The sequence below is a fragment of the Scylla paramamosain genome, chromosome 23 (assembly GCF_035594125.1).
Source record: "Scylla paramamosain isolate STU-SP2022 chromosome 23, ASM3559412v1, whole genome shotgun sequence".
NCBI lineage: Eukaryota > Metazoa > Arthropoda > Malacostraca > Decapoda > Portunidae > Scylla > Scylla paramamosain.
The window spans coordinates 6,652,986-6,660,485 of NC_087173.1; the positions used below are offsets into that span (position 1 = coordinate 6,652,986).

Consider the following 7,500-nt stretch of genomic DNA (forward strand, 5'->3'; position numbering starts at 1 on the left):
GGTCAGGAGCAGATATACATATGTTGAGGAAGGGTCAGATTAGGGCGAGGGGTGATGTGATGGAAGCGACGAAGTATATGATAGAGATACAGGAAAGGGGCGTGAGTTCAAGTTAGGCCGCGGCATGTGAGCGTGAGAGGCTGTCAGGGCGCATGGTGTGTTGTGTGGGCGTGAGGAAGCAGGGCAAGGATGTGCAAGGTCAGTGTTGTGTGGGGTGTAGGTGGCTCATGGGAGAGAGATGAGGGCGAGGTAGGTCGTGTTGCCGTGGGTGGGTGTGGGGAAGGAAGAGATGCGAGGGGAAAGTGAGGACAGATGAAATGTGGGTGTAGGGAAGGTGATTGTCAGAAGGGTCTTTACTTTTTTTCTACTAGGGAGTGGCTAAGAGTAAAGGAATAGATAAATAAAAAAGATAAAAAAAAAACATGATAACATTCCCAGAAAGAAAAAGGGGCAGAAATTCCGTTGATTTTTTTTTTCTCTCTTTTTTAAGCTGTCCATAATTTCTTTACAACTGGTTTAAATCATAGGCCTAGATAAATACAAAAGCGGCAAGACAGTTCAAGAGTTTACCGTAACGATAAAGGGGGATGAAAGAACGAAAATACTGGTTGACCCTTGCATTAGTAAGATGGACAGAATAGAGATGACATTAAGTAAAAAATCTTGCGCAACGAGGCTACGGGAGGAGACAAGCATACAATCAAGAAGTTCGAAAGAGCAGTAATCATGAAGTAGCAGTGAAAGATCGTAAAAAAATGCAACTTAGACTAGTGTTATGAGGCTAATAGGAAGGTGAAGGTTAGATAAGGTCAGGCAGGCTTAACAGGAGGGTAACCATGAGTATGTAAAGCTTTGGTGCGTTTGACGATGTTGAGGCAATGGTGAGAGTAGAAGTGAGGAGGATACCATTAAGCGTGTTAATGGTGATGGGAGAGTCGAGGTTAGGAAGGTCAGGCGGAATGGATAGGGTGAATAGGAGGGTGAGTGAGGCCAGAGTGGTGTGAGGTGAGGCAGTGTGAGCAGAGTGATGGGAAGGTACAGGCCAGGTGAGGTCAGACCGAGACATCAACCACTGATCTATGTTGCCGATCCATCTTACTCCTGTCAAGATATTGGTACACTGGCCACCTCAACATTACACCTCTTCCTTTCCTCCCTCCCTCCCTCCTTTTCGACCTTTCCTTCCTTCCTTCCTTCTTTTTTCCTTCTCCCTGCCTTTTTTTCCTCCCTCTTACTTCCCCTCTTCCTTTTTCCTTCCTTCCTTCCTTCTTTTCTTTCTTGCTTGCTTCCTTCCTTCCTTTCTTTCTTCCAATACCTGAAGCTCTTCCCCTAAACTACTCCACCTCTTTCGCATTCCTCTTTTCATCTTTTTTTTTTTCCCCTACCAATCTTCATATTTTCGTCTTTCTTGTTTACTTTTAATTGTCTTTTCTCTCCCACAATCGACTACATCATTTTTCTCTTTTTCCTTGTTTCGCATTTTTTTTATCCCTTCCTTTCTTCCTATTTCCATTTTTATCGTGTTTTATTTTTAAATCCTCCTCTTCGTTCCCTGTTGCTTCATCTCCTCCTTTTCCTCTTCCTCCATAACTCGTTACTGCAATATCATTTTCTCCCACTTCGTAATAACACTGAAGTTAACTCCTCTTTCTCTTCCTCCTCTTCCTCCCTTCCCACTATTCTCTCAACTCCCTTTCAGTCATTCCCTCTTGCACTCCCTCTCTCCCTCCCTCCGTTCCTTCCCTCCCTTCCTGTGTCCTTCCTTCCTCATCACCTGTCACTAACACACATTCTCCTCCTCCTCCTCCTCCTCCTCCTCCTCCTCCTCCTGAAATTTTCATTGATTTCTTGGCTTCGTTCATTTGCTATGGGGTGACAGACTTGGTGGCATTGGTTTTAGATTAGCCAGATAGATTTATTTGCTCCCGATTTCTGTTGACCAGTTACCTTGATTTCTGTAGATTTATTGGTCTCACTTCTGTAGATTTATTAGTCTGATTTCTGTAGATATTTTAGGCTCAGTTTTCTGTGGAGAAGCTTCAAGGGGGGGAGATATTAATATTTACGTGTCTTAATATTATTCCGATTATATTGCGATTTTTCTTTCCCTGTTTGTCAACGTACATTTATTAGTGTCCGGTTTCTGTGGAGATTCTAGCGTGAGGCGTTATCGAAATTTACGTGGCTCTATATCATCATCATCGTTATTTATTGTCCGTATCTTACATGTGTTTTATTTTCTCTTCACAGGTACGCTTGGTGCAGGGATGGTACAGGTGAAGCGAGGTACAGTGCCTGCTTGCTTCTGGTTCATTAGCCGTGTATTATGGTGAGGGGTTTGAGTCGTGCATGAGGAGGGCGGTGAGGGCGGCGAGGGCTGGTGTGCATGACGGTCGAGCTGCTCCGGGAAAGTTGATAGACGGGGAGACTATTATATATTGTGGGACGCTACCTTCTTGAGTGTGGGGATGCAGTATTGGTGTGGAGGAGCAGTGTGTGTGTGTGTGTGTGTGTGTGTGTGTGTGTGTGTGTGTGCGTGTGCGTGTGAGTGTGTGCGTGTGAGTGTGTGCGTGTGTGCGTGCGTGTGTGCTCCGTACAGGGGTGAGTGCACATGCTCGCCAGGAGAACGGGGCATGCGGGCTGCGAGGCGGAGTATTGATCGGCCCAGGTTTTCTCTATTGATCGATGGAGGCGGGTTGCAGACACCTCTGTCTCTCCTGACCCGCCGGTCCAGACTTACCGACCTGCCACCCCACACCGCTCGCGCTGCTCTCTCTCTGTGTGACCTGTGTGACCTGTGACCCCCTGTTGACCTGTGTGGAGTGTGGCCCGCCTCGATCCCGTGCTGGGCCAGGCTGGTCCCACACGCGCCCTGCCACTGGGAGTTGCCCGGCGAGGGTCGTGGCTGCGGAGTGATGGCCGCGCCTCAGTGTCCTCACCCGCACCCTCCCGCCCCTTTTTCTGTGTAGTGAGTGTGTCTCGTGTGGTGCGGACCTGGCCCCCACACGCCCGCCGCCCCCTCCCCCACGCCCCCACGCCCACGCCGCCGCCCGCACTGCCGCCACCTGGTTCTCCTCGTCAGGCCAGGCACGCCCGCCCTCCACCTGGTAAATAAATCCTTCTGTTCTAATCATTCTGTACCAGAGGCGCTCGCTACCCCATGCATTATTACTATCATCATCATCATTGTCATCACTGGCATCGTTATCAGCCCTCATCATCACCATCATTATCAGTGCTATCGCATAGCGGCGCTATCTCCACTGTCATTACCGGCGCCGCCATCGGGTCCTCGTGATTCCAGAGACTGTCATCCTCGTCAGGATTTAGTTCAGCTCCTCGGCCGCCGCTGTGAGCCTCGTTGGGGTGACGGAAGGGGGCCCCTGTGGGGGACAAGACAAGAGGGCCTTTTTCGGTCCTTCAACCCTTCTCCCTCCCGCCCACCGCAGCCAGCACCCCGATACTCGTGACCCACTTTTCACCACCGTATGGGACTGGATTCTACTCTCGCCTCCCTCGTTCCCTTCCCGCCTCTCCCTTCATCCTTTAGTGGACGATGTGGCGATAATTAAAGAGTCATCCTCACGCTGACGTCACCAGTGGCAGGTGTAAGTCGCCGGCAGGGGTGTAGTCAGGAGCATAGTCGTGTGGGTGTCGGCTGTGAGTCTAGCGGGGAAAGAGTCGATCGTGAGGTAAAAGTGAGCGGGATAAAGGTGAATACCCACATTAAAGTACCCACATCCACACCCGGCAGGTCCCGAGCGTGTGGGTGAAGGTGGATGCCGCTTTAACTTTGCTTGAGCCAGAATCTCGTTTCGTGTTGTCCCCCTGGGATGACCTTGAGCCTTATTGATCCTCCGCTGGGTCCCTGCCTTCCCCCCGGGGTGTTCCGCCCTCATGGCCGTCCCCTGTGTTAGTCACCACCACCAGCCGGTCCTAGCTTGGCTCTAAACGGGGAATCATTTCACTTTTCTCCGCGTTGATTGTGAGCTGTGGTGTGTGGTGGTGGTGGTGGTGGTGGTGATGGTGGTGGAGGTGTGTGGCGGGACTCAGGGTGTGTGCCTCACCTTGCCTTACCTGTGGGTGCAGGATGTTGTCTTCCTGATGTCCAGTGTCGCCTAGATCGTCCGTGTGTCCTCTTTTTATCCGTGAGTGTCCCTTTCTATAGGTTGCCCACGTGTGTGTGTGTGTGTGTGTGTGTGTGTGTGTGTGTGTGTGTGTGTGTGTGTGTGTGTATAAATCTCTGTGTCCGGCATTAGATATCTACATCATTCTCGTCATAGTCTTGTTCTCTTCCCCAAAACCAAGAAAAACACAGCTCATCACCCTAATCTAGCTTGACCCCTGCCTCACGAAGCGGTGCCCCTCGAACACCACTTTGAAAAATCTCACCGACTCAGACAGAATCCGTGTGAATCCTGAGACCACAGTGGCAGAAACAGGACAGTAAAGATTCAAGTGTAGAATCACAGAGACTGCTTTTCAGATATTCCGGCGTCTTATCTTGTATACTTTTAACAGAATTGTGTGGAAGTAATTGTGGTTTTCTTAGGATATTTTCGTGACTAGTGGTGCTTTGATATAGGTTCTTTATCATCTTTGAGAAAACTCGGGATGTAATTTAGACTATTCACCTTTGTGGGCTTTAAAAACAATCCTTACGAGAGACAGAAGAGTTCAGAAATACAAGGCCAAGTTTGGAAAAGGTAACTATACGTGACAGATCAACACAGCATCCTTGACTCTAATAAATATTCACCTTTGTGGACTTTAAAAAACAATCCTTACGAGAGACAGAAGAGTTCAGAAATACAAGGCCAAGTTTGGAGAAGGTAACAGTATACGTGACAGGTGAACACAGCATCCTTGACTCTAATAAATACAGTCACGGTCAGGAAGTGAATGCCGCACATTACCATCTTTCACTGTCAACCGTTTTCCCTCCAGCTTGAGTTCTCTAATCTGCTCACAGTCTTCTCTCAAATCTTGGCAGTTGATGGGATGATAGGTTTTAGAGCAGACCGGAGGATTTCAGATGGAGGGAACACGATCATAGTAGTACGTGTGGCAGGTAGCTGGACGTGTGCCCCTGGCTATATCTCACACGCCCCGAGCACGAAGCAGACGACCAGCTAGGGCCCAGATGATTAAAGTACCCATTTCCTGAAGAATCTTAGAAAAAAAAACTTGGGAGATGATTGTTCCTTGCAGTTTATGAATGGAAGGGAAAAGGGTCACTTGATAACCTGACCACACAAAAAAAAAATATATAATCCATCTTAAAAGTCTATAAAATGAATGAGTTTTCTTTTTTTTTCTCAACATTTAGATAATTTCATCAGTTTCATTGGTTCCTTGTCTATATTGGGAAGGGAAGGGAAGGGATGTGTACTTAATCAATTCTGAAAACATAATCTTTTAGTAAACTTCTCATTTTTCTCTACATCTGGTCCAGTTCTTTATCCACATCGCTTAACTCGCCGTTCATTCCCTTCCCTCCTTGTGGTATTTACTTAATCGTAGAATTTTTAGCATAATCTTTAAATGACTTTTTTTTTATTTACTTTGGTGGGCAATTTTCCTCTTTTTTTCATTACTTTCTCTCCTTTTTCTCTTTTCTTGCCTTCTTTTATCCTTTAATTTCCATTCATTGCCTTCTTTTACTTTTTTTCCTTTCTTTTCCTTTCCCTTCCTTCCCTTTCCACATCAACCTAAACGTAACATGTTTTAACTTAAAGAATAAAACACCATCTTTTTCCCCACACAACATTTGAGACCAATTCCTCGCTTTTCCTTCGCGTAACTCCCCTTTCCCTTTCCCTCCCGTGATGGGGCGGCGGTGAAGGGAAACTCGTAATATCTACTTAGTCGTTTCTTCTGGATCATTAGTCCTTTTCCCCGCGTCGTCGCTGAGCCAAAGAAAGACGTGTTAGTGCGAGGGAACCCTGCTGAGTCTCCCGTGGGTGCCGCTCAGATGAAAGGAGGATAGCATTTGGGGCTCAATGGAAGGATTTTTAAGGGGAGGTGGTAATGGGTTGGATGATGGGGAGCGGTGGATGGCTGGGGGTGAGAAGTGAAGGATGGGTGTCACTGGTGGTGTGGTGGTAGTGTTTGTTTGTGTGTTAGTGTCTGTGCTGCTCTGTGTGTGTGTGTGTGTGTGTGTGTGTGTGTGTGTGTGTGTGTGTGTGTGTGTGTGTGTGTGTGTGTGTGTGTGTGTCTTTATAACTACCCTGGTACTCTTCCACGTGCGCACACAAACACACACACACACACACACACACACACACACACACACACACACACACACACACACACACACACACACACACACACACACACACACACACACACACACTGATATTGTGCCTCATGTTCGTTAAATTCAGTGATTTTTCGCGGAAACTAGTACGACCTATCCTAACCTAACCAAACTTAACCTAACCTAACCTAACCTAACCTATCCTAACCTAACCTAACCTATCCTAACCTAACCTAATCTAATCTAACCTATCCTAACCTAACCAAACTTAACTAAACTTAACCTAACTTAACCAAACCAAACCTAACCTAACCAAACTTAACCAAGCTTGACCATACTAAACCAAACTTAATCTAACCTAACCAAACCAAACCTAATCTAACCAAACCCCAACAGAACCTAACCTTACCTAACATGTACCACCTTCAGATGCTATTTTGCTGTCTCATCTCGCTCTACTGCACTTTTTAACCTTCCTCCAAGTGTATGATGAAGACAGGAAGAGACAGGAATGGTGCGGTGGTCACTGTCACCCTCCTGTCACTTGTAAACACTCCTTGCTTTTCCGTAACGGGTGGGATGCTCTCTCTCTCTCTCTCTCTCTCTCTCTCTCTCTCTCTCTCTCTCTCTCTCTCTCTCTCTCTCTCTCTCTCTCTCTCTCTCTCTCTCTCTCTCTCTCTCTCTCTCTCTCTCTCTCTCTCTCTCTCTCTCTCTCTCTCTCTGCATATGTTCTAGTGTTCTATATTTTGTTTTTATTAGTCGTTCTCCTTGTCATTACCCTTTTCCTCCTCCTCCTCCTCCTCCTCCTCCTCCTCCTCCTCCTCCTCCTCCTCCTCCTCCTCCTGCTCCTCCCCCAGCATATGAAAACCTACTTTTAATCTCACATGGTCGCATTTCTCTGTTCCTGACCTTATTCTACCCGTCCTGAAAGAGTCTCCTTGCTCCCTTATTATCGAGAGACTCAGTCCTCGCCTCTGTGTCTCCCTGTGTTGTATTTGACGTCACGTTACACTGGGAGATGAAATATTTATAACTGCTATTTCAGGATATCTCGCTCCTCCTCCTCCTCCTCTTCCTCCTCCTCCTCCTCCTCGGCTTGGTTCTCCTCCTCCTCTTATTTTTTGTTTTCGTTTTTTTTTGTTTTCTTTTTTGTTTGTTTTTGTTCGTGTTCTTTTTAATTTTGGTATGGTTAGTTTTGTTGTTGATCTTGTTCTTAATGTTCTTGTTCTTGTTCTTGTTCT

General features: G+C 47.0%; 1 protein-coding gene across 18 annotated transcripts in view; it reads left to right on the forward strand.

Moving 5' to 3' along the window:
* LOC135112084 (plasma membrane calcium-transporting ATPase 3-like) overlaps positions 1 to 7,500 on the forward strand; it is a 229,423-nt gene that overhangs the window by 97,890 nt on the left and 124,033 nt on the right. Inside the window, exon 1 of one of the 18 annotated variants that reach the window (XM_064026013.1) lies at positions 2,697 to 3,107. The exons of 16 other annotated variants lie outside the window; for them this stretch is intronic. The gene's annotated coding sequence lies outside the window, so the exon portion shown is untranslated. Of the gene's footprint in view, positions 1 to 2,696; positions 3,108 to 4,125; positions 4,149 to 7,500 lie in introns of those variants that run through there. One more of the 18 variants, XM_064026015.1, reaches the window with a different exon arrangement.